Source organism: Vidua chalybeata, chromosome 11 (assembly GCF_026979565.1).
Source record: "Vidua chalybeata isolate OUT-0048 chromosome 11, bVidCha1 merged haplotype, whole genome shotgun sequence".
NCBI lineage: Eukaryota > Metazoa > Chordata > Aves > Passeriformes > Viduidae > Vidua > Vidua chalybeata.
In genome coordinates, this window is record NC_071540.1 from 20,798,079 (window position 1) to 20,824,965 (window position 26,887).

The window sequence follows — 26,887 nt, forward strand, 5'->3', positions numbered from 1 at the left end:
TGTGTGTGTGTGGGTCTGTGGGTGTGTGTGTCTGTGTGTGTGTGTCTGTGTGTGTCTGTGGGTGTGTGTCTGTGTGTGTGTGTGTGTGGGTGTGTGTGTCTGTGTGTGTCTGTGGGTCTGTCTGTCTTTGTCTCCGTGTGTCTGTATGTGTGCGCGTGAGGGGCACGCGGAAGTCACGCGTGAGGGCACGCGGAAGGCGCACGCGGAAGGCGCACGCGGAAGTCACGCGGAGGGCACGCGGAAGTCACGCGGAAGGTGCACGCGTGAGGGGCACGCGGAGGGCACGCGTGAGGGGCACGCGGAAGGCGCACGCGGAAGGCGCACGCGGAGGGCACGCGGAAGTCACGCGGAAGGTGCACGCGTGAGGGGCACGCGGAAGGCGCACGCGCCGCGCTCCCTGAGGGGGCACGCGCCGGCCCCGAGCCGCCGGAGCGGGCTCGGCGCGGCGGGAACGTGGCGCACACGAAGAGCCGCTTAATTACAAAAATCAGCGACGTTTACCGTTTAAACGTAATGATGGAAGGGATGGACACGTTAAGGACGGGTCCGTTTCGCCAGGGACGGAGAACTTCTGCAGGAAGGAGCCGCCAGGGAAAGCCAGAGCCCCGCTGAGCCACGGCAGACGGAGGAGCCAGTGAAGGAGAGGCCCCAGCAGGTGTGTGTGATGTATACCGCAGGTCTTCTCTGTGTTCCACCCGCCTTTAGTAAGACTTGACTGAGGATTTGGTTCATTCAATGCACATATTAATTATTTAGGAATATTGAATGCACATATTTAGGGAGCAGGGTTAATTGGGATAGTAGGAAGCAATTCTTCCTTGTGGGGGTGGGGACACCCTGCCACAGGGTGCCCAGAGAAGCTGTGGCTGCCCCATCCCTGGAAGTGTCCAAGGCCAGATTGAATGGGGCTTGGAGCACCCCGGAATAATGGAAGGTGTCCTTTCCCAAGGCAGAAATGTCCTTTCCCACTTCCTTTGGATGAGCTGTAAGGTCCCTTCCAACCCAAAGCAGTATGGCATATTTTGTGCTTAGTAGTCGGATTGAAACCGTTTTTACCTTTGCTAACTGTAAGTGTGTGTATAGTAGACAACTGTATTTCCTTAGCCTGTGTCTGGTTCAGCTCCAAGGCTTAGCACTTGCCTCTCTTGCTATGTACTACCCCAAGAACACCTGGTTCCTCACTCCTATTAACAGAAAAGGAGGGCAGAGCTCTGAAAGAATCTGTCCAGTTTTAGCCTGAAAGGAACCAGCCCCACACAAATACCTTGGTAGTTTGATCCTGGTGCCTTAGGATGGGGCAAACCCATGGGAAGGTGCATAAAGTGCATTGCTGAAGCTTTTTAAATGACATGGCGAGGACAGGAGTGCATCGTATCACAATTAAACCATGTGGCAAATCCTCCTTGGCACACCAGCAGGTAATGCCTTTATGGAGTCCTGGGTATCATCAGAGACTTGGAAATAATGGCTGAGGCCAGCACTAGGGAATATAATTTCTTTAAATGTAAGAAAAAAGCAAAACTCAGAAAATGGTGATGGCATTTTAACTAACTTCAAGTGTGCTGCTGGTTCAGTCGCCCCTTTGATGTTGCAGCCGGGTGACCTGGCCTCCCCCGCCATTCATCACTGCCTGGAAATCAAACTCTCCCGTGATCCTGCTTTACAGTCCTCCCTCTGTTCTGCTAATAAACACAATGTTAGTGAAAATAACCATCCAAGAAGCGTTCAAAGGGGATATCCATGGATGAATTTTAGTGAGAGTGCAGTTTCTTACTGCCAAGCCCAAACCTTCAAACTGCACTGCGGAAAAGATAGCGTTCATCTAAACATGCGGCATCAGAATGCGAGGCTCCCAAATCCTGTTGCTCTTGGGCCAACTCTGCGATCAGGATTTCAGGGGAGATGCCTTTAGTTATTTCATTTCACCTGCATTTTACAGTTCCAGTGTTAGTTAAGGTAACAGCTGTGTAAACACCCATTCCCCCCCATGTTTTTAAAGAGTAGAATCCGAGAATTCCCTCACGACGGTTGCTGGACAGTGCTCAGTGAGCGGTCCCAGAGGCCAGCAGTGCCAGAGAGCTGTCCTGGGAGGGACTCAGCTGGGGCTGCAGTGGGCATGGCATGTTACTCACCTGGGCACGGTGCACGTGTGCAACACACCTGGACACAGCACATGTGTAACTCACCCGGACACTGTGCATGTGTCACATCAGCATGACCCTTTGTCTCCGGCCTCATTTAATCTGATTGTGACCTCACAGTGATGTTTTAATGGCTTCCTGTCATCAACACCATGGTGCCCAGGAATCAGGACTTTGTGCCTTATCCCTTCTGTGAGGCTGGATTAGAAGAAAATTAGGCAAGGATTTTTTTGTTTTGGATTTTGGACTCTGGCACAGGTTTATTCTGGGTTTAGCAATTGCTTTTACAGTGTGTTGTCTGGACTGTGTAGCTGTGCATGAAGTGGGCTGGGAGAGCCTTGTGGTTGGGTGAGCACAGCTCTGCTGTGGCTTTTCAGAGCCTGTGTGTTTTCTCCTCTTAGGGCTGCTGCTTTTCATCCTTGCTGCCTCTTTACCTTGTTCTAATCTGATCTGTTGTATCTGTTGTGCAGAGTAACAGACATGTAAATCTAATACAGTAAATTGCTGTATGTATTATGACAACACCATGGAAATATCTCTTAGCAGCAGCAGAAAAAAAACCCCTCACATTTAATTGTCTGATTTCTTGCTGAATATGGAATGGAAAATATGTTGATTTAACTCTAAAAAAATGTACAGTCAATTTAAGGGAAAAAAGAAAGAAAGGAACCCTTTACCATATCTAATTTCATTAGTAAACTGTAAATGGGAATCATGAAGAGGTATGATTTCAAAGGGCTGGGAACCCACACATTTTATGTAGCATTAATCATGTGCTCTTAATTTTTCTGCAGCAGAGCTCTGCGGCACTGCCTTCACGGGGTGATGGGCGAGGGTGGACACTGGAGCCTGGCTGGGACCCCCCCATGGCAGGGGCCCCCCCAGGGGAGAGCTTTGTGGCCACGTGCCTGAGCTGTCAGGGCTCTGGGGGCTCTGCTTGGGCTGGTGCAAACACAGCATCGCTCGTGTTCCACATTCCTCTGTCAGAGGCTCTTTTTCTTCCAGACTGTAAAGAGGGTTAAGAAAGGAATTGTCTCTATTATGGTAATTAAACTCCCAGGAAACAGCCTCATTAGACTAATAAAGACTAAATAAAGCAGGCAGGACACACTTTGCCTTCCAGTAGTGAGGGCAGCACTCATTTCCCTTCCTTTGGCTCCTGGGCCCTGGCACCCGCCTGGAGTCACCTCCTCACAACTTTCCCAGCAGTTTTCCTCTTGGGCCAAAGTTTCCCTTGCTACATTGTAGGAGAGAGAATAGATATTTCTAATGCTTGAGGAAGATTTCAGTTGAGTTTTGCTTATCTTCATTAAACCCCTTCTAGTTTTGCCTGCTGGTTCCATCGGAGTGGCCCTGGCTTGGAGCTGATGCCGTGGAAGGCTGGAACGTGCCGGTGCCAGACACATGTAACAAAACATGGACACTGGGTTTGGGTTCTGGCAGCAGGGACGTTTGGGGCACCCTTGTGGGTGACACTGCTCCTCCAGCACTGGCCCTGAGGCAGGGACTGCACTGAAAGTGCACACACAGCTCTTCTGCTTCTCCAGCAGCAGAATACGGAGGGAGAATGAAATTAGCAGTAAAAGCATTAAAATATTGATAGCAATCATTCCATGTCCTGGCTTTACTAATTAATTATTAATTTTACCTCGAAGGTTAGTGTAAGAGATGGACTTTCATTTATCAGGCCTCCACTTAGCATGATGTTTGACTATATATTTTTAAACATTATCAGGGCTTTAGCAAATAGCTCTTGTTTTTTCTGGGGAGCAGTTGGGATTTGCTTTGTGTGACTTCATGAGGTGGGAGAAAAGAAGGTCACCATGATATTTAGAGGGATGGAACACCTTCCCTCTAAGGAAGGGCTGAGAGAATTGTGATTGTTCAGCTTGGAGAAGAGAAGGCCTCAGTGAGACCCTGGAGCCCCTTCCAGTGCCTAAAGAGGCTCCAGGAGAGGGACTTTGGACAAGGGATGGAGGGACAGGACACAAGGCATGCCTTCCCCCTGCCAGAGGGCAGTGCTAGATGGGATATTGGGAAACAGTTCTTCCATGTGAGGGTGGGGAGGCCCTGGCACAGGGTGCCCAGAGCAGCTGTGGCTGCCCCATGCTTGGGAAGTGTCCAAGGTCAGGTTTGACGGGGCTTGGTCAACCTGGGATGGTGGAAGGAGTTCCCTGCCCATGGCAGGGAGTGGAGTGAGATGGGCTGTGAGGTCCTTTCCCACCCAGACCATTCCATGAGTCTATTAAATAACTTTTAAACTGGACAAACTTTGAATTTGCTGTGAAGAATGTTTTCTTCTTGAAAGCAGATTTTACATTGATAAAAAATGCAGATATGGAACTCTGATGTGTGACTGTGCAGGTGAAAAATGGTATAGATTTCAGTGAACTCCACACCTAAACAGGAGCGGGGCTGGTTGTGCAGGGCTGGAGCTTTACATTTGGAAGCTTCCCATTTCCTCCCCTGCATCAGCAGGGTTTAAAAGATCTTTTATTGTCTTGAGGGTAAATACCTTTCATTTCTGAAATGGTAAAACCCAATTCTCACTTGTTTCTCTTAAAGTGGACCAGCTTTAAATGCAGACAAATGGAAAAAACCTTCACTAGCTCCTCCTGGGGAAAGGGAGGCTGCAAACCTCCAGCTTTGGAAACAAGGATTTTTGTTCTGTCATTTTTAAAAAGGAATCACAGAAAACGAAAATTTTGCTGTAGAGTTATGAGAAACAGAATTTACCCAGGCTGGGCCCTTTTAAGATAAAGGAAATGAAGGAAATGACAGTCTTCTTCTGCATGCTGCTTTCCACTTGTAGCATCTGCCGCGTGCAGGTCCCAGTGGAGCTGGGGATGTGCCTGAAGTTTCAATTTGCTGATGCTCTTCCCAGGACAGGGACTCTCCCTGTCTGTGCTGTGCGATGACGTACCCAGGGGCACAGGGCTGGGGCTGCTTGCTTGAACACTCACACGTAACTTTGGGAGCCTTGCTTGTGAAAAGAGTCATAATGCCCCACTTATTTAAAATTTTATTGGGGGGATTATATTTGTTAACTGAAATGGCAAATCCAGTTTATGCAGCCCTGTAAAGTGCCAGGAACCCTGGGCTAGTTCGCTGCTCATCGCTGTGAGTGAGATATTGATACACTTAAGAAGTGTATGTGTAGCTTTTATCTCCAGTGCTTTTTAAAGCTCTTTCAAAGGCATTTCCCAGCCCCTCTGCTAGTACCTTGTCTCAGCACAACGTGCTCATCAGTATTACATGTCTGCTGGGGCCATTGAGCACAAAGCTTCAGGCGCAGCCTCTGCCTGCACTTGCTGCCGGGGCAGCCACCGCACCCCATGGTCCTGCACTTGCTCCCTTTTCAGGGGTGTGCAGCCACAGGGGAGCCTGGCTGTGACCTCCGGTTTGGTGATCTTCAGCAAGGAAAAAGCTTTTCCTGCACAGTCTGCTCTTGGTTGTGCTGAGCAGATGCACACTGGTTCAGGATGTGGCCAAGTAATTGGCATGGTATAACAGAAATGTGGTTTTAAGAAACTTGGTCCAGTTACCTCTGTCCTCCCCCTTTCACGGTATCACTTCCAGCAGAAAAATGCCACGTGACATCCATCTGTGTCCACATAATTGCAGGGTGTGTGTCAGCACAGTGTGATCATTTGTGTGCATGTGACATGAAAGTAATCGGGTTATGGTATCCAAAAGAAACAGGCAAAGAGGAATTTTCCTGCCGTGTGATGTGACTATCTTTGTGTTGTTTCTGCATTATGGGAATAAATACAGGATTGAAACAAAATTTCAGCTAGGATAGATAGCACCAGTTCTGCAGAGACTGGCTGGAGCTAATACAGGGGGTTTGGTGAGCTCAGGCCTCGTACAGGCTTTCCTCTGCTCCAAGGACTGGCTGCAAAGCACTTCCTTCAAGTTATTCTTGAAGAAACCCCCATTTGTGGTTTCTATTAGAAGCTCTAAGGTGGAGAGATAGACCTCCAGAGGTCCAAGGGCTGGAAAAAGCCCCCCAAAGCCTTGGGAGAAGCACACATTTGCCTTCTGCTCAGAGATGACTGATCTGAGACAGCTGCAGGCACAGGCAATTTTACAGGGGTTTGATGCCAACCCCTTTGTCCCCCTCCCTGCTGTGGCTTACTCGGATGCCTCAAGCATTTGGTGCCCAGAAGCACAAAGTCCTCCTGCCCCCCGAGCAGTAGATCCACTAGGATACATCTTCTGCAAAGATAATTTGGGTCATATCTGTCATAAGGGGTGACAAACAGATTGATTTCCTTTGTTATGGCTTTTACCATGAAAACCTTTCGGACTGTTGTGCTGTAGGTTGAGCAGCAGTGAGATGCAGAGCCTGGAATGGGAAGCGACACTGTCTGAGCAGCCTCCGCTGTGCTGAGCAGTGCGTTTCCTCCCCTCCCAGCCATCCTCCTCCTCACGCCTCTCCAAGGCGAGGATTTGTGGCAGCTTCTTCCCTGGGAGGTGGCTGCTCCTCTCAGCTCCTGGAGTGACTCTGTGTCCTTCCTTGAGCCTGGAACCGAGCACCAGATTTGTGGTTAATACTCAACAATTGAGGCTGTGGAGAAGCTGTGGCTACCCTTGGATCCCTGGAAGTGTCCCAGGCCAGGCTGGAGCAGCCTCGGATTGTGGCAGGTGTCCCTGCGCAGGGCAGGGGTGGGACTGCATGAGCTTTAAGGTCCCTTCCCACCCAAACCATTCCATGATTCTAAGATAAGGTGTTCCTGAGTAGGAAAGAGGACAGCAATGGATACTAATGAGAAGCGCTCTGGGGCTGGGAGGAGCAAGTTATGATTTAGGAACTTGCTTCTTGGCATCTGCATGGAAATATCTGTTCTGGTCATGCAGGGAAGTCATGGAAAATAAAGTGACTGGTGGGTTTGGCTTGTGTGACTGATGTGCTAAAGATGATCTGCTCCTTCATTAGCAGCACTCTGATGGAGGACACCAGAGGACACTGAGGGCGAGGACAGGATTTTTAACAAGTAATTTAGAGCCTGTCTGCACTGCGGGATTAGCTGGAGGTATAACTTGAGAGCTGCCAGTAACCTGACGCTTGTGGGTGTCTGTGACTGGAGGCAGAGGGTGGCTGGGCCGAGCCGGCCGTGCCGGAGGGAGGCCGGAGCTGCTGCTGATCACGCCGTGGGGCTGGGCTGGCTCCTCTGAACGTGCCGGGCAGCTCCGGCAGTTCCAGGCTCGCTGCTAACACTTGGAGCTACTTGGGAGGAGCTCGTGTAAGTGTAGATGGCTTCAGCCGACAGTGGAGTGAGGGCAACCCCACCGAGAGCTGAGACACCCGATGGAACTCAAAAATCCACACAGACCGTTGGGAGACAGCACATAGCAGCTCGCAGTTAAATCCTTTTCTTTCTTTCTTTTTTTTTTTTTCCCTTGAAAAAAATTCTTTCCACAGTAGCAGACTTGCAGCTGTTAACTAATCCCATAACAAGTGGCATTTAGCCACACATTTTCCAAATTAAATAAGCTTGCATGTTGGACTAGTTTCATACCCTGTAATACAAATACTTTCCCTGCTGGGGAAAAAAAAAAATTAAAATAAAAATCCTCTCAGGCGTAGGAAGAGTGGGAAGGGGAAGGTGGGTGTGCACGGCCATGTTGCTACTGCTGTCCCTGTCAGCGCGGCGGTTCCGCGCAGAGCCCCGCATTCGCTGGAGGATCTGATGGGTTATCAAGGACTGCTCATGCTTAAATTATTAGTTAAGGCTGTGACATTAAAGAATTGTTATTTGGTCATGGTCTCATGGCTGTTTTTTGCCAGGAGGTGTTTGGAAATTCTCATCTCTGCTGTCACGTAATCTGTACTTGCCCTTTTGGTGCTTTTTTTCCTGGTCATTTGAATAATGTTTTCAGATCCTCAACTGACTCCAGGCTCGGCAGCTTTGGGCCACAAGCAATTAGCAGCACATGTTGGTAGAACTTATGCTGGATCTATTTTGAGTGTGTTTGAGAGCACCTCCTCTACCCCCCACCTGCTTCCTGCACATTTTTAAGAATCCCATTAAAAATTTTTCAGGATCCCCATCCAAGCCAAATGCATTGTTTCCATGGAAACAATTAATGGGGAGAGCAATTTATAAGACTGATGTAAAAAAATGAGCACTTCATCAGCCCCCCTGCTGCTCTGATATACAATCTCGAGGCAGAGGCCGGGTGAGGTTTGCATAAGTGATATCCTTAAAAAAGGGGGAGACAGAGAAAGGAGCCTGGGAGTCTGCCCGTGGCACGGTGAGCGATGCCTATTGTGCTGCACAGGCATTATTAGCTCTTGGAAAGGACGAGGTCTTTCAAAATGCTTTTCCTTTAGAGAAAGGGTTTTTCCTAATCCCATCCTCTGCCACAAGATACATGGCTTGGGGTTGTGGCTGGCGATGGAGTCGTGGCTGGGGATGGCCATGGCAGTGGGGTCTCTGTGTGGGACCTGGCCTTTGATTAAAAGGCTTTCAGGAGGCCCTGGTTAGAGACTTGTTTTAAAAGTGTTCTCTTTGTTGGTTTTTTAAAATTATTATTTTATTTTGTATTCGATTTAAATCTGCCACTTGAGCTTTCTCCCAGCCAATGTTTTGCATTGATTTTATCAATATATATATATATAAAACCTAATCAGAATTTGCTGTTTAAGATGGAGAGTGGGCAGAGCACCCAGAGCAAAGGCTGTCATTCTGGACAGGGGTCTGAGCAGGATTCAATTTGGAATTTCTTAAGGTGCTTATTTTTTGGCAAAAACTAATAAAAAATCCATCCTGCACAGCTTTGCTGCAGCAAAAGCAGGAATGTGTCTCTGCTCTGAAATAATGTGACAGAGATTTTAGAGCCTGCCAGAAAACATTACCTGAGAAAGGAAAACCCTTCTTGGATCTGGTTCCATAAGCAATGGGCTGGGATGTGGCCGTGGGGCTGGGAGGGATGGAGCAACTTGGGTAAGTTCAGCTCAGGGACCAGCAGTGCTGATGGTCTGTGTAAGAATGAAATGAGTAAAAATCATAATAAAGCAGGAGTTCTTTGCTCCTGTTTCCCCTGATTTCCAAGGATTTTTCCTGGCTGGGGCTGTTTTCCTGCAGAGGGCACTCGCCATCCACGAACAGCACCCGTAGCGACGCTGCGTCCGGCAGCATCCCCTGCCAAACCCGGAGAGATGGAGAGAAAAAAATGTAAATTATGAAAGCAAATGATTCCCTGGTAGTGCACAAGGCCAGCGGGAAGAGCCCAAGATTTAAGGAGGAAAAAAATCCAATGTGGGGAGCGAGAGGCTGGAGGGACGTGGGGGGCCGGGGGCTGCAGTAACGGGAATCATAAAAAGGGTGGAAAAAGGAAAGGCTGCGTGTCTGGGTTAAAATTTAATAGCAATGGAGATGAGAGGAACAAGGCTTAATTAAGGCAACATCCCAGAAAGGGAAAAGCCAACAGATTGGGGCAAATACAGAGAATTATTTTTGGTTTGCAGCCCCAAGCATGGGCTGTCACAGCGCTGGGAAGCAGCCTTTATTCCGTGTGCTTCTTCCATGCTTCTGTATAGGAAAGGGACAGACTTACAAAGAGCTCAGCCAGGGAAGTCTCGGGATCTCTCTGTGCGAGGCTCTGAAGTACATCTCTGAGAAAGAAATACTCAGCAACCAAACGATAAAACAGTTTAGGAATTAAGTATTCTGGAGTTTGTGGAAAAAATCTCATATTACCAACAAGCTGCCCTTGAAAACAGATTATAGAAATTGTTTAGGGTTATTTTAAACCCGGGTAGAAATGGTCTGGCACCGTCTATGCCATCACTCATCTGAGGTGGAAAAACCCCCATGGATGTGTTCCAGTAAATAGCTCTAGCATTTTATTATTTGCTTTTATTACAGCAAAGGAGCACGTAAACAAAAATATCCTCAGAGCCAGCTCTGCAAATGTAGGTCTGGATGTCATAGAAATCCATCTTCCAGAGAATTTTTACATTGCTACATTGCCGATGAGAATTTTGAATTATTTTTAAAGTTTCTCTTTGTTACACGTTTTAGTATTTTTGGTTTGTTTTTTTTTTTTCCTCTGCAAATATTTTCTACTTTTCTTTAAAAAATTGATCATTTTGAAATGGAATGAGAGTTCTTTTATTTTACCAAGGATGATTTTTTACAAAACATGTTTTAACAAACATAATTGAAAGTATGATTTTTCTGAAGTATGATTTTCATTTGTTCTAAGTTACTGGTTAAAATATTACTGCTTTGAGTAAATCCCCTCCTATAGGTGTATCTGCTCAGTGTTATGGGGAGGATGGATGGGAGAATTATTGTTAATAACAAGTTGTGTTTCAGGATGTTCCAATCCATTTTTAAATGCATGGTTTGAGCTCTGTGGAGCCAAGGCAGGTGAAGAAGCAGCAACCTCAAATGGTGGAGTAGTTACCGAACAAGGGGCTTGTGGAGTGGGGTCGTCAGATTTCTGTAGGAAACCTGGGATCGAAAGCCGATCCCATCTCCCCACTGGAATAACCCGGCTGGTTTGGCAAACACAAATTACGAACACTTCCAAGCAGAAATCAGTGCTCAGAACAGTGCAGTTCCTTGTCAATCGAAAAGACTCGGAATTTTATTTCGGTAGGTTTTACCTGTGGACTTAAGGACGTGACTCAACCTGTTCAGAATTAGGATAATGTTATTGGGGCTCCTGCCTTTACATTAATGTGACTGTTCTAGATACGGGTGTCCTGTTCACAGGTTTAGGAGTCAGCCTTAAGAATTGGTACAAGTTAAAAGCAGGCACAGAATATTTCAGTCTCGTTGTACCTTTTCTGAGCAAAATTAAATTGTTTTAACTAATTTTAGTTTTAGTTGTGATTTGACAATAAAATCTGTACCTGCTGGCTTGACCTCCACTTGTCTTTTAATATTTAAAATTGTCGTGAATGAAAAGGAGTGTGGCTGCTTGTAATTTCATGGTATTTCTTCATTCTCTAGTGAAAAAATACAGGTGAACAAGGAAGTAAAAAGGACTTCCTTTTTATTCCCAAATATACTAATTACTAGGGAGCAATTTTTGTGTGAAAAACGTGATTGTTCATCATTTTTCTGTGGATGTGGGATTTCCTGAATGACAGGAGAAACAGCACCATGTGCCTGTTTTTGATAGATCTGCTACAGAATCTCATCATTTATAAATTGCTTCCCCATAAACAAATTATGTCTCTATTTGTATGTTTTGCCAAATATATTTGTTTTTATCTTAATGTGTGTTTCATACCTGTATATTGATAGGTAAGTGCAAAATAGCTGTAAGGACTGACTCCTAAATAATCTCACAAAGGAAAATATATGTGAATTCCAGTTGCTGTTTTCTCAGGGATGCAGAATAAACCCAGAATTGAAATCTGCAATCCCCCCTTCCCAAATAGATCCATGTGAGCAGCCTGGCCATTGGAGGAAGTGGCTGGCCCCAGACAGTGGCCCTGGACAGTGGCCCTGGGGTGTCCTGCAGTGCCACTGCCCAGCCCTGGAGCCGCCTCTTGGCTTTCACCTGACCCTTCCTATTATCTCCCTTCCATGTTACATTCCCTCTTGTACAGATATTCCCATTCATAAAATCTTTTCCTGATTGTGGTGGCGAGGGCTGGGGTGTCTCAGGAATAAATAAGATCCCGAGCAGCAGCTATTCGTCAAAGCCCTCATTTCCTGGAGTTCTGCCCTGATCCCTCTTGCATGCATCGCATTAGAGGGCAAAATCTCTTCTTATTTATTTTATACTTTCTTCTGTCGTTTATTAAACATCAGAATGCTGCGGGTGTGCTCAGCCCCGGGCTCAGGCAGTTCCGCCTGGCAGTGCTTCCCGCTGTGGGAGCACGCGGCCAGGGCCGAATCCTGAGGGCCGTGCTTATGCTGAGATCAAAAATCTGTTCAAACTCGCCCAGTCCTTTCCTGTCTCATGCCAGGAGCTGCCCTCACTCCCAGCAAAGCTGTGGGGATACGGGGAGCTGCCTGGGAGTCCCCGTCCCCTTGGGATGGGAACCGCGGGCACAGTCCGTGCTGGGAAATGGCCCCTTTGGCACCGGCTCAGCCAGCGTGCTCACACACAGCATGTGTGCTGTACTGGGAGTCATGGAAAGATACTGGGACTAATTCATACTGGTAGGATGAAAGTAGTAATTCCCTTCCCCTCTTTGCTCCATCCCATTTCAACAGGGCTTGTGTGGATTATTTTTGTTTGGTTGGAATTTTAAAATTAAAAAGAAACTCAACAAAACCATATGCAGCTAATTTTATTTATTTTTAATTTTTTATTCTGGGTTCACATTCTAATATTCCAGAATATTATTTGCTAATATTTTCTGCTTTTCCCTCTGTCTTTCTCCCTCCTTTATCTCCCATTTCCCTCTCACCCTGCTCACTGGATGGGTTGCATTTTCTCCCGGAGCTGAAGCCGTTGCTCCCCGTGCATCAGGAGGAAAGGATTAGCTGTACTTCTCTCAGACCTGAGGCATTACTGTTTCTTCCCCATACTCAGCATCCAATTGTCTGGCTCTATCTGGGTCCTAAATCCATCCTGAATTGGTTTCCTAGCTGGCAGATTTGTGTGTTCCATCTTGTTTTGGGACCTGGCTTTGATCTGAATATCTTAAATAATTTTCTATTTTTCCAAGGAGAAGTTTTATTACATGCAGACAATCTGTATATGACTAGCAAAAATGAGAAGATAAAGGGTTGATTGAAAACATGTCAAATGCTGGTTTTTGCCAACAGCCCCGGGTCTGATCGTGGAGGGAGCAGTGACAAACCCTCGTGTTGGGAATGGATGGGCTGGCGCTGGCCTCCGGGAGAGAAATGGTTAAATTATGCACTCGCTGGAGTATGAAGGCAGTTCTTCTTTGCTGACAGATAGTTTGACCAGTGTCAGGTTATCCCGATGCGTTCAGCATACCTTCATTGCATCATAAATAAAACAGACAAATTACTTTTTTTTTTCCCTCCTAGGGTGGAATAAGCAGGAGGAAGGGGAGGGATAGGGATTGGGACAGATGGGGGTTCGGGGGGGTGAAGAATTAGAAGGAAAAGAAAAAAGAGAGAGATCTTTGCAGACACTCTATGAATCTCTGCTTGGCAGCTGAGAACAATGAGAAAAGCAAGCAATTACCTCGAATCCTTCCCCTTATCCAGACATAGGAAATATATTCCTGCCTGAGCCTTTTTTCTCCTCTCACCCTCCCTCCCTCCCTCTCTCCCTCCCTCCCTCCCTTGCCCTCCCTCTCTCCCTCTCTCCCTCTCTCTTTCCCCCTTGTATATCTAATTTAATTCTTCAAGGCATGGCAGATGTAACAAAGAAAGGAGGGTCTGTGTGGATGGGCCACTTCCCAGCGCAGGACGAAGCCGTCCTCCATGGCAAACGTCCTTTTCCATTCCCCGCCCTGGCAGACTCCTGCACCCTCAGCAGCAGCATCCATGAAAAAGGAGCAGAAAGGTATTTTATAGCTCCGGCTCTTTTACAAATTCCTCCCAAATCCAGTAGTGTGAATACTCAATCCTACTGGCCGGGCGCAGGAAGCCAATGTGTTCTTTATCTCCAGAAATCCATCCCAGAGGATGGATTTGCCCAGAGGGGCAAAAAGAGCCCTTTCCCCATTTTTCCCTCAGCCTCTGTTTTTAGTGGTCTCTTTACCAGCAGCTCCCTTTTTCTCCCGAAATTTAAATTCTTTCTTGAATCTTTTTTTACCCCCTTTTTTTCCAAAGCAGCATTAGCAAGTATTTCCTGAGGTTGCTGGGTCTGTAGCAGGGATGCCCCAGGGACATCCCTGTCTGCTTCCCACCTTGGCCTCCATGGGAAAAGGGGCACTGATGTGCTGGGTTACCTGGATATGACAGTGATGAACACGGAGGACCCGCGCCCCTCGGGGCCGTGAGCCTTCCAGTTGTGAGAATGGCTGTTCATGTAGAAGTATTCTAGCCTTTTAATTGCTGGTAAGCCTTTAGGTAGCAGATGTATTTTCATTTCTGAGGTAATAAATACTGCAGGTATGGTAGTGCTGATGGGATCGCTGCTTCTCTCAGTCAACCATGCTCAGGGCGACCCTGGGTTTGCAGTGTCATGGAATTGTCAGGAACAGTGTCCAGAAACCCCCGCCACAGCCAGCACAGTGGGTGTCTTGCTTGTCAGGGTCCCCTGGTTGCTGCTTCCCCCTTCCCACCCAGCATTTGGCTTTCAGGGGACATCCATAATTTTGTTTGTCCTGTGATCTGTTACAGACCTTTTCCTTGCACTGCTCGGAGTCACCCCAACACCTGCACGTTAGGATTTAAAAGGGGACAAACTGTCTGTTGCCATTGCCTTTGCTTTTAGAAGCAAACTGAAACCACTATTAGACTTTTAATAATTTAAGCTAAAAATGCCATTCCTTATGGATGTCTCTGGCTGTATTTTTACAGTCAAGGGATAGAAAGGAACATTATAGGAAATTTAAAGGAGGCTTTAGGTATTAAATCTTCACCTCTTCCAGAAGATAACGCAATTCCGTAAATCTGCGCGAGACCTTTGTTTAACCCACCCCCCGCTAGCGCGGGCAGGTTTTATAGGCGCCTGTCTCGCTGCTGCTCACAGCCTGTGTTTTACATAATACCCTTCAGCATCACTGATATTAACCTTGATGGCATTATTATTGCTATTTACAGTTCATATGCTGGGAATGGTAAACTTGAATGGGATTAATGAAATAAATTAAGTGATGGAAATATTAATGCTATTAACAATCAGTAACAATAGTTGACAGCATAGGAAAAAGAATAACCTGCCATTAACCAAGCAGGGTAGGATCTTTCTCGCATCAGCATAAAGGTATCTGACACTTCATTTTGATAAACCCCAGATTAATTTTCTTTCAAGAAACAACTTCTCCAGGGTCTTCATGCTTCTGTGTTTCAAAACTGAGCTCCTGGCACGTTTCCCACGTCACCTTTCCGATGACCAAGAGCCCAAGGGCAGGAGCTCGGTGATGAGGACAGGCCCCGTGGGCTCTGTCCAACACCGCTGAACTTCGCCTTGGTTTAGTCCCACAGGGATTCTGGGCTTCACGAAGCTGCTGCAACACGTTCTCTGTGTCGCTTTTCCAGCAAAAAAAAAGACTCCCTGCTGCTGGTGTGAATTTACAGCTGGAGGAGCCATTGGTGATGCACAACTGGTTCTTTCTATTGTGCCATTTCCATTTGAAAAACGAGATTCATCCAGCTGGAGGGTTACTAGGCTCCTGGACTGTTGGGATGTCATTTTGGGTTGATGCAGTACTGCAAGGGGATCTCTCCTCTCCGTCCCCACCACACCGGCTTGGGAACAGGAGGTGACTTTATCAGGCCTGCAAGAGGTGCGATGGCTCCTGGGCTTTGTAGGGCTTGCTGTGATTTTACCAAAGCCCTGGAGAACAAAATACCAGTCTGGTTTCCTTTGTGTTCCTCATGGGAGGTTTATCCTAAGCCAGAGTCCAGGTTTATCAGATGTGACCATGTTTCAGCACACAGTGCCTTCGTGCATTGTTGCTCGTGGGGCAGATGCTGAGGCTCTGGAAAATACCCCGCTGATAAGGTGAACAAAGGTTGGAGAGAAAAAAGCGTCGCTAATTTTTTCCCCTTCCAAATGTGTCTTGCCAATCCTTCCCAGCTGGCTTCTCACACTAGGGAAGAAAGTAAACCCATAAATAAACCAGGGCAGGACACCTGGAAAGAATAAAGTGCCCCTCTGAGCCTTGCAGGGAAGGACGACTTGGTGTCTGCGGGCTGGGACATGGAGGCGGTGTGGGAAAGGAGCCAAACTCGGGGCTGGGCAGCGTGGGGACACTTGGGAGACACAGTCGTGCTCTGCCATAACAATTTGTCAGCTACAGCATGGCTTTTAGTGTTACTGGTAGTGGTCTTCTGCTGAAGCTCAGTATGACGAGCACTTGCCACTGTTCCGGTAACGCTGGCTTTAGTCAGAGTGGAGGCTGAAATCTGTTTCTTAGGATAACCCCGAATTTCAACCCCTTAAAGGTTTCAGCTCTGGGAGCTGCTCAGGTCAGGATTGGCAGGTTGCTTCCAAGTAAACAGGGCCATATGGCGATGAGACAGTCTAGTTGGAGTGTTTGATTCTTTTCTGTCACATCTTGGATTATTTTGTGTCCACATTTCAGTGTGTGTGGTTTTGTCTATGAGGAGGAAAACAATTCCTTCTAATAACTCCATTTTACTTTCTGGTGGGAAAAAAATGCTCAAGCACCTGAGATGCTCCTTAGACAACTCCCTTCAGCAGAAATGGTCTTCTACTTATTCTCAAACGCCCAGTTTTAGGAGAGCCTAAAAAGGAATAGTGGACTTCGATGCAGGGATGTGAAATATGGCCAGAAAAGCCCATTGTTTCACCAACAGCCTTATCTCTGATGCGCTTCCAGGCACTGTCAGAACCTGAGACTTTCTGGAGCACATCAGACCTGTACATTCATTATCCACTCAGGGCACAGATAAATGAGTATACACTCTTTTCCTCAGGCTCCGGAAAATGCCTCGCCAAGCCCCGGCCAATGTCAGGAGGGGCCTGTACCAGCAATGTCCTTCTCTGTGGGGACAGCACGTGCCTGGTGCAGGTTCTTTCACCGGCACCTTGGAGAGCCTCTGGCATGTCCTGCATTACAAACACATTTCCCTGCAAGACGTGTTTCATATTCTACACGCTGTCCCACCTCTGCCTCTCTCTTGCTGACCACTGAGGCATTTTCCCCTGGGCTGTGTCCTCTTCCATGTGTTGCCTCCCTGTTCTCTCTGCCATGCTGGGGTCCGTGTTCGGTGTTGCTGCTCGATGCCCTGACAAGGGTGGGAGGGAAAGGAAATGGGAGACACTGTGCTCATTTGAACTGAAGCTGCTGCAGGCAGGAAACCAAATGCAACAAATATGGAACCCAATAAATTATTGTATTTCTAAATAACAGGTCTAAGGGCTGATGAATTGCAATCCTAGTTTAACACCAAAATGTGGTGGCACTTCTGGAGACAGGCAGCTCCTTTGGCCTTGGAGTTACAGAGTTGTCTTGAGATATTTTAAAAATTCCTCTTTTTAATTGCTTCCGGCCTTAATCATCCATTAACCATTGCTTAGGTCCCATCAGTCCATGAACCAATATTCTGGGTTATTTGGGGAAGAATCCTATTTTCTGTTCCTTCTTGGTGAAGGTAAAATGGCTGCAGCTTGCTTTAAGATGGAGCCTCACTTTTGGAGGGATAGAAATGAAATTAGCAAACATAAATTGTATTCAAAATAGCAATTTCTGCTTTTTCTCACTGCACTCTGCTTTCCTCCCCGTCCTCCTCTCCATCCCTGTGTCCCAGCCCCTTTCCAGAGCAGAGCAAGTAGTCATTATTGGGGGAGTTTTTAATCCACTGGTTTAACTTGCATATTCCTGCAGCAGGGCTGCGAGTTAAGGTTACAGCATGTTGGGTTTGCTCATGCTTTTCCTCTGAAGTCTTGTAAAATAGCCTGAGAGAGCTGACAGCAGGATAAGACCTGGCATAAAGTTGGGAATAATCTTTTTGAATGCTACAAAAAATACCAAAATTCAATTTACTTTCCTGTTTTTAGCTTCGCATCCTTCAGGCTGCCAGGCTGCACACGTTTCTAAGCACCTTCGGTTCCTATTTATTTTAGTGCTCCCCATCTCCTAAGAGCAATTCAACATCTGAAAGATTTGGATCCAAAAGGGGTTTGTAGGGATAATGCCAGACCCGGGGGGAGGGGGTCAGGGGATCAAAGAGAGGGGGGTTAATGTTGGCTGCCTGTGCCTAAATCTGTTTTTCCACCTGAAACCAATAACATTGTGGTGATAGGGATTCTGTAGGTACTAATTATTCTTCTCCTTATTCCTGATTCTACTCCAGGTCGGGCTGGCATTAGGTGTAATTGTTTTTATTAGAGAATAAAACTAGAAGCAACCATTTATAAACTTCCTAAAGCTGTAGAAACATTTACTCTCAAAGTTTTGTGAAGCTTTTTATGATTTCCGTGCATATTGTGGTTAATATTTCCAATTAAGCTATCACATGTGCCGCATATATTATGTAATTATACTGGAGGAGCAACTCAGAAATTACAAGACAAGGACACAACAAAAAGTTAATTAAAAATGTGAAAGCCTTAAGAGGCAGAGAGAACAACAAATTTCAGGAAATTAATAGTCTAGATTAAAAATTATTCAGTGCCTTCACTCTAATGGGAGCCTGTTTTAATATTCAGCATTCCCTGTCAATATTGGAAGTTTAAATCCTGAAATTTGAATTTCCACGCTTTTGTGACATTGGCTCACAGTCTTAACGTCCTTTTAATGTACTTTTTGTTGTGTAAATCTGTGTAAGTACCATCAGTCATCAAACCTGACATGTGCCTGTGTGCGGCAGCCCCAACCTGCATCTATTAGGGCTTTTTGTGTTTGTGCAGTGGAACCTCCTTAGACAAATTCCACTGAAGGCACAAACCTGCTAAAGGAATAAATTTGTTTTCCCCTGAAACAATAGATCTGCATCAAAGAAACATCCAGGGAAACAATAAGTCATTGCAAAAGATAAATTTCTTTCCTGCAGCAAGGCAAAATGTACCAAGGGTCTGACACGTTGAAGAGGTGAAGCTGTGGGCTTATCAGGGCAGTGGGCAAACCCCATTATAATATAGACCATCATTTAAATTATTTAAAAATTATCAAAAAGGAATCCAGCCAACACCTTGTGCTTTTCATGTGGCGCTGTGGTTTGAGGTGTTTTAAGAAAATGCAAGGAAACAATGAATGAGAACGTTCCTCCCACCTGAGCTTCCGCGTGAAGCTGAACTTCCTGGTCAACAACAAGCTGGCAGCCACGTGGCACTTTATTTAAATGTATTCAAATTTGAACCACATTTTGCCTATGTCCACAAATAAACAACAGGAACAGAGCAAGGGTTTGAGGAGAGTGGGGCCAGCATAGTCAGCTGTGGGCGTCTGTTTTCCCTGACCTCAGGACGATGCTTTGCTGAGCTATGGTGCCCTGAGTGCTTTTAGCTCAGGCTGTGGCCCTGGCTGGGGCTGCAGGGGAGTCTTTCAGAGGCCACCAGCTGGGCAGAGGTATCTTCCAACCACGCAGCTGAGAGGATGGGGCTGAAAGACCGTGCTGGAAAACTTGTCACACAGCAGGCACCTGCAGCCATGGGGAAGGACAGGGGAGGGGAAGGAGAAGGGAAGAGGCTCAGGATTTTCTGCTGCCATGACAATATCTTTTTGCAATTTTTTATTTTAAAAGTGGGACGGGTGAGGTCTTCCCTGGCCATGGAGAGGTCTCTGGAAAGTGCTGGGGAAAAGCTTTATGAAGGTCTTCTCTCAATATATTGTCAAATATCTCTCCAAGTTTGTCTGTGGGAGAGGTGAATGGCACGAGGTGCACAAAGAAAGGGAGAGTCACCCCACTCACCTGGTGCCTCCCCAGTCCTGCTGGAAGGCCAGAAGTGTCCTGGCAGGTTGCTGGAGTGGGTCCTTTGACACGGTGTTTGTGAGGATTGCCCAGCTGACACCTGGGCAGGGAAACCCTGGATGAGGATGGACGTGGTGAGTCCATCACTGTGAGCACCAGGCAACACCAGCCTGGAATTGAAGGAATGCATATTCTTGTCTGGATTTGAAGTAGATTATTTACCTACCTGACACAGTCGAGTTCTAAGAATACTTTTATGGTTGTCTGCTCTGTACTTGGCACTCGAAGCTGGAGTTTTGGCCGAATTCTGTCCATAAGTAGATTCATTGCTGTCATTTGGATTTGTGGTGGCAGCATTTGCCCATTATTGTGTTATTTTAATTCCCTCAAGAATCTAATGAAAATTAAGTGAAAAAATAAGGCTTTCTGTATTCTATTTTCAAAATGATGGATTGATAGAAGGACAGGCGACTTTGACTTGTAGGCTGAAGATTTTATGCATATATACATAACAGATATGGAGACAGAATTTTTCCCTTATGGCAATGGAATGGTTTTGATAGTCTCCATTAAAATAGATTTGAAAATACCATTTGTTTTATGTTTAAACCTTAAATTAAATTTTTCAATAATAAAGTATGCTTATTATAACCCAATTCTATCAATCACCGAAATGAACAGCATATTGGTGGGTTCAAGCAAGTAAATAAATGTGTTATTTTACTGCATGTCAGGAAGGTTTATTGGGCAGAATTCTTCTCTCTGGACCGGTGGGTTAAAGGTTTAAGCATCACACCAAGGACTTGCAGTGGTGCAGAGTGCTGACCCTGCCTCTCAGGGCCTTGGGCAGAGGCTGGCAGCTGAGACAAGGCATAAAAGTGTGCTGCTCTCTGTCCAAGCTGTTCCCATGGTTGCTTTGAGAAAGCACCTTCAGAGGTGTGGTGTTGGGAGAGCCACGTGATGTGCTGTGTTCTGCAAGGATGTTATTTGAGTTGTTGCTATGGATCTTCCAGCTGCTGTGTTTATCTGGGGTCATTGTGATCGTTAAACTGATTATTTTAATATGTGCTTGGAGACATGCTGAATGAGAAAATAGTTTTAGACAAAATTTGGTTCTCAGCTGGAAGCAGGTGTGGGCATGGGGAGCATCTCCCTCCTTCGTCACTGCTCAAGGCTTTGCAAAATCTTTCCTTTGCACAGTGCAGTTATTGCCTATGGAGAAGGTGTGTCAGTGCTGTAGGACAGGGACCTTGGACTGAACAGGTACGGTTGGGTGGGCGTGGACATTTCTGGGTGCTGGGCTGTAACCTTCCATGTCCCAGCAATCCCCTCCAGCATCAAAGCAGCTCTAGGAAGGAGTCACAGGCACTGTTGTACACCTGTGTTTCTGTGGTTGATGCTTTACCAGGCGCATGCCCTGTTTTCCTTCATGTCCCAGATGTTTATGGAGCACAGAGAGTGCCCAGAGCTGGCTGCAGCTGCTGGGTGCAGGGGTGGGATGGGAAACGTTCCTCTGTTGTGTCCTGCAGTCCCACACTTGCTCTGCACACAGAGTTTTGCTGACCTTACCCAGCTTGGCCTGCCCTGCGTATCCGGGTGGCTCCGGACACACGGCCCCTGGCATGGAGCGTCCCTGTGCCAGCGTCAGTGTGCTCGTGGCTCATGGGCAGGGCTACAGTCATGGAGCACAGCTCCCTGTAACTCGGAACTGGGAGCCTGTGCTCCTGTCTTCTGTTCTGTTCTGAGTGCTCCCTGAGAGGAGACCTGAATAAATCACATTACAGTAGCCTGAAGAAGAGGTCACAAATCTTTTTGAAGACGAAAAAAGCCACTTCTGGCCACTGGTGAAACATGAACTTCCACATGTATCCTGTTAGAAAAAATGAATTCCATGTTGGGAAACTTATCGACATGTTTGGACATAGCTCATAGACAGGGAGAGCTACTAACACTCCGGTGACACTTTCCAGATGTTCTCCCTTCAATAATTATCCATCTGCTCCAGGCTGGCTTGTTGCTCCCCGGACATCCCGGGCAGGCGGGATGACAGCCGCTGAAGGCCACTGACAGGTTTGGCAGAGGTGGAAATATTCTGGCAAGTTGAATAAATTCTGAGTATTCCGGGTTATCCATCACTAATGTGGCTCAAAAGAAAGAGCAGGGATGGAGTTCAGAACTCGCCTCTTGTTCAGACACAGTGAGGACATCATCCCTCCACCCTCTGCTGGGGAAAGCAGACTCTCCTGCCCAGGTTGTGTTTTTCCAGTCCCCACTGATCACCACGTGGAGTGTGCACACCGTGGTAACAGCTGTTAGAGGTGTTGATGTAGCAGATCATCAACTACCATGAGCATCATGGAGAGAAAAATTGCTATGACAGGTTGAAGTCTGTTCCTAAATTACTGGAAAGCATGAGAAGGTGAAAGGTGCTCTGCACCAGTTGTTTTTGCAGAGCAGGTTGGTCCCAGTGCAAGGGGGTTAATTCAAGACCTCCAGCCTGCAGTTGCCAGGCCCTTCTCCCTTCATTACCCTAGGGGTCTGTCCCACTGCCAGCCCACCCAGCCAGCACATTCACAGGGCTCCTCTAGGAGCAGCCTCTAGGGACAAGCAGAAAGTTAAATAAGTATTTTTCCCAGAAAGACGAAGTAGAAGGAAGATGTGTTTCTGCAATGACAGGTGAAATCTCTTTGTACAGGTACTTTGGAGATGAAATGCACAAAGTGGAGCTCGCATGGGTCTTTTGTTTTACAGAATGTGCAAAAGCTCTGCAAGCTGTAGCAAAGCCACTGAAGGGCTTGCCTTGCTTGTGTGAACAGCACTGAGGAAAAGGGGCTATCAGTTCAAACCAAACAAGATAATTGCTGATCTGGATTGGCAGTTCTGGCCCTCTCCCCAATTTTTTGTCCCTTGGGGAGTAAAAGAACTGAGAAGAACAAAACTTAGTTTAAAAAAAAAAAAAAAAAAAAAAAAAAAAAAAAAAAGACAAGAGTCACAAGATTCAGATTAACTGAAAACGTTCAAATCAGGAATATTCATCAAACATGAAATTTTTGGTGTGCAAAATTCTTTAGATTACTGTAATTGGGTTTTGCTGTTTGTGACTTGAGACTTATGATGTCATTTCATGTTTATCTGTGAAGGGACCTGGGTATAACATCATGTGAACATGACCAAGTGTGATGGAATGCCAAAAGCTAAAGAGAAACAGATGAGTTCTGGGCTGGATACCTGCTTTACCCTCATATCTAATAAGGAGAAAACTGGGATGTGGAAACAGGGTGAACAGTAAGAAGAGAAAAAAATTTGGCACGTCTTTTGTTGAAATTCAATCCTCCCCCTCCCTAGAATGCCCAGAAACCATCTGCAAACTTTTCAATCATTTTTTAGGATACAGTGAATTTTATCATAATTTTGTCAACCAAAACCATATGTGCTTTTTCTATTGACAACATAGACTAACAAAATCATATTTGTTCAGACCACAAGGCAGGTAATAAATAACTGTGGACACACTTCTACAACCTAATGGTTTTTTTGTTGTTTTTCTTTTTTAAAGGTATTGAATATTACCTAAAAATTTAATTTGGGAGGTAAAGTAAACTTCTGAAGAGAAAACCATCTGAGAGAAAGCTTGTGGCTCAATAACTTTCACCTTCCTGTTAGACCGATTTTAGTTCAGTGTCCTGAGGCCATAACAAAAGGAACTCTTCTCCCGCCTGCCCATAGCCTTCCATGGTTATCCGTGCATGTGGTTGTCCATGCACACACTTACCCATACATGTGGTAATCCATGCACACAGTTATCCGTGCACACAGTTATCCGTGCACACAGTTATCCATGCACACAGTTATCCATGTACAGTTATCCATGTACACAGTTATCCGTGTACACAGTTATCCATGCACACGGTTATCCGTGTACACAGTTATCCATGCACACGGTTATCCATGCACACAGTTATCCGTGCACACAGTTATCCATGCACACAGTTATCCATGTACACAGTTATCCATGTACACAGTTATCCGTGCACACAGTTATCCGTGTACACCGTTATCCATGTACAGTTATCCATGCACACGGTTATCCATGCACACGGTTATCCATGTACAGTTATCCATGCACACGGTTATCCGTGTACACAGTTATCCATGTACAGTTATCCATGCACACGGTTATCCATGCACACAGTTATCCATGTACAGTTATCCATGCACACGGTTATCCGTGTACACAGTTATCCATGTACAGTTATCCATGTACAGTTATCCATGCACACGGTTATCCATGCACACGGTTATCTATGTACACAGTTATCCATGCACACAGTTATCCGTGTACACAGTTATCCATGTACAGTTATCTGTGTACACAGTTATCCATGCACATGGTTATCCATGCACACAGTTATCCATGCACACAGTTATCCATGCACACGGTTATCCATGTACACGGCTATCCATGCACACAGTTATCCATGCACACGGTTATCCATGTACAGTTATCCATGCACACGGTTATCCATGCACACAGTTATCCATGCACAGTTATCCATGCACACAGTTATCCGTGTACACAGTTATCCATGCACACAGTTATCCGTGTACACAGTTATCCGTGTACACAGTTATCCATGCACAGTTATCCATGCACACAGTTATCCGTGTACACAGTTATCCATGCACACAGTTATCCGTGTACACAGTTATCCGTGTACACAGTTATCCATGTACAGTTATCCATGCACACAGTTATCCATGCACACGGCTATCCATGCACACAGTTATCTGTGCACACGGTTATCCATGCACACAGTTATCCATGCACACAGTTATCCATGTACAGTTATCCATGCACACAGTTATCCATGCACACAGTTATCCATGCACACAGTTATCCATGTACAGTTATCCGTGCACACAGTTATCCATGCACACAGTTATCCATGCACACAGTTATCCATGCACACGGTTATCCATGCACACGGTTATCCATGCACACAGTTATCCATGCACACAGTTATCCATGTACAGTTATCCATGCACACAGTTATCCATGCACACAGTTATCCATGCACACGGTTATCCATGTACAGTTATCCATGCACACAGTTATCCATGCACACAGTTATCCATGCACACGGTTATCCATGCACACAGTTATCCATGCACACGGTTATCCATGTACAGTTATCCATGTACAGTTATCCATGCACACAGTTATCCATGCACACAGTTATCCATGCACACGGTTATCCATGTACAGTTATCCATGCACACAGTTATCCATGCACACAGTTATCCATGCACACGGTTATCCATGCACACAGTTATCCATGCACACGGTTATCCATGTACAGTTATCCATGTACAGTTATCCATGTACAGTTATCCATGCACATGGTTATCCATGTACATGGTTATCCATGCACACAGTTATCCATACATGTGGTTGTCCATGCACACGGTTATCCATGCACACGGTTATCCATGCACACAGTTATCCATGCACACGGCTATCCATGCACACGGCTATCCATGCACACAGTTATCCGTGCACATGGTTATCCATGCACACAGTTATCCATGTACACAGTTATCCGTGCACACAGTTATCCATGTACACGGTTATCCATGCACACAGTTATCCATGCACACAGCTATCCATGCACACAGCTATCCATGCACACAGTTATCCATGTACAGTTATCCATGTACAGTTATCCATGCATGTGGTTATCCGTGTGCATGCCGGCTGCTGGTCCCAGTCCCAGCATGTTCCCTTTGTGCTCTGCACAGTTTCGGTTGGCTGTATGTGCATTGCTCTGAGAAGTTTGGACCTATGAGGTGAAAAGACGAAATGCGAATTAAAATAATTCAGAATGTGCTTCCTCCTATTACACCAGCCATGAAATATCTCTCCTCACTGATATCAGACAAATTAATCTTTCAGGTTTGACCAAATACTGCCAAAATCATGCAAAAATCCTTCCCTGTGAGGGTGGGGAGGCCCTGGCACAGGTTGTCCAGAGAAGCTGTGGCTACCCCATTCCTGGAAGCATCCAAGGCCAGGTTGCTTGGGGCTTGGAGCAACCTGGGATAGTGGAAGGTGTCCCTGCCCATGGCAGGGGTGGGATGAAATGGGCTTTAAGATCCCTTCCCTCCTAAACCATTCTGGGATTCTGTGATTCTATGATTCTATGAAACATCTTTACTGTAGAGCATCAGAATAGTCCTGCCCCAGGTTGACTTTGCTGACAAGCAACATTTGCTCATTCTCTGGGTCTAAAAAATGCAAAAAATAGGAATACAAGGAACCTAAAGCACTTAAGAGAAGTCAGCCCTTTTTATGGAGTAGGCTCAGCTTCTAATCACCAAACTCCAACAGGGAATATGACACAGATGTGTTAATACCAGTTAGCCACTGGAAGAAATTCCCAAAAAAGCTGGTGAACTCTTTGACTCAGACTGTCTATAACTTGGATAGGGTGAGAAACTTGCCACCCAAACTTGCCTGATGGGTGCTTTAGCAAGACTTTGAGCATAAAGAATGAGCATTATTACAGTGGGTTACACTGACATTTGGATCAAATGAATTAAAGAAAACACATCAGTGAACTCCTGTGTAGACAAACACATGGTTTGAATATGATTCCATATATTACATTATTAAGCACGCAGTTGTCATGGTGCTAGCAGTGATAAACAGCCATAGGCTTTTATGGCAATGCTTCATTAAGATTCACTTGGGGACGTGGTTGGATCTCCACCCCTTGGCTTTGTGTTCTCCTCACTCTATCTGTTTTAGTGCAGTGCCTCCTCACTCCTCGTCCTTAACCACAGCACTGGGCTCTGCCAGGTTGTTTTCATTCTTTCTCCATAACAATGAGATAAACAGCCAGAAACCTTGGGCTGAAGAATTTACCCATAAAGCGGTGCTTATCTGTTGTAATAATACCCCAAGACTTCAGCTGTGGCCTAGGGGTTCACCTCGAACCTTCCCAAGCTAAAGGACTCAGTGGAGGAAGGAGGAAAATCATACAATTTGTCAGCAATGATGATAAAATAATTGATAGGCTTTGCAGGTCATTAAAGCCTTCCTTCTAAGTTTTTGATGATCATAACAAATAATCAATTAAAGCCTTCTGAGATTAGCAAGTATTATTATCCCTGTTTTATGGATTAGGTGACTGAGGTACAAAGAGATTAAATCCTCAGCCCTGTATCTTCCACTCAGATCAGGGTCCTCCTGTCCCAAAACCTTGGACACCCGTAGACTTGCCAGCATGCAACAAATGTAGG

At 46.0% G+C, this 26,887-nt stretch overlaps 1 protein-coding gene and 1 long non-coding RNA gene across 3 annotated transcripts in view; one reads left to right on the plus strand and one right to left on the minus strand.

Moving 5' to 3' along the window:
* The first annotated feature begins 341 nt into the window (after positions 1 to 341).
* The window catches only part of ZFHX3 (zinc finger homeobox 3), a 448,729-nt gene continuing 422,183 nt past the window's right edge, over positions 342 to 26,887 (plus strand). The window contains exon 1 of the mRNA XM_053952496.1: positions 342 to 655. The gene's annotated coding sequence lies outside the window, so the exon portion shown is untranslated. The remainder of the gene's footprint in view (positions 656 to 26,887) is intronic.
* On the minus strand, positions 1,482 to 2,218 carry LOC128793412 (uncharacterized). Of its 2 annotated transcripts, none has more exons than XR_008432796.1 (3): positions 2,133 to 2,218; positions 1,789 to 1,926; positions 1,482 to 1,679 (listed from the first exon to the last, which is right to left on the minus strand). It is a non-coding gene; the product is annotated as an uncharacterized LOC128793412 (long non-coding RNA). The 2 variants fall into 2 exon arrangements; XR_008432797.1 differs by having other exon boundaries at positions 1,482 to 1,682.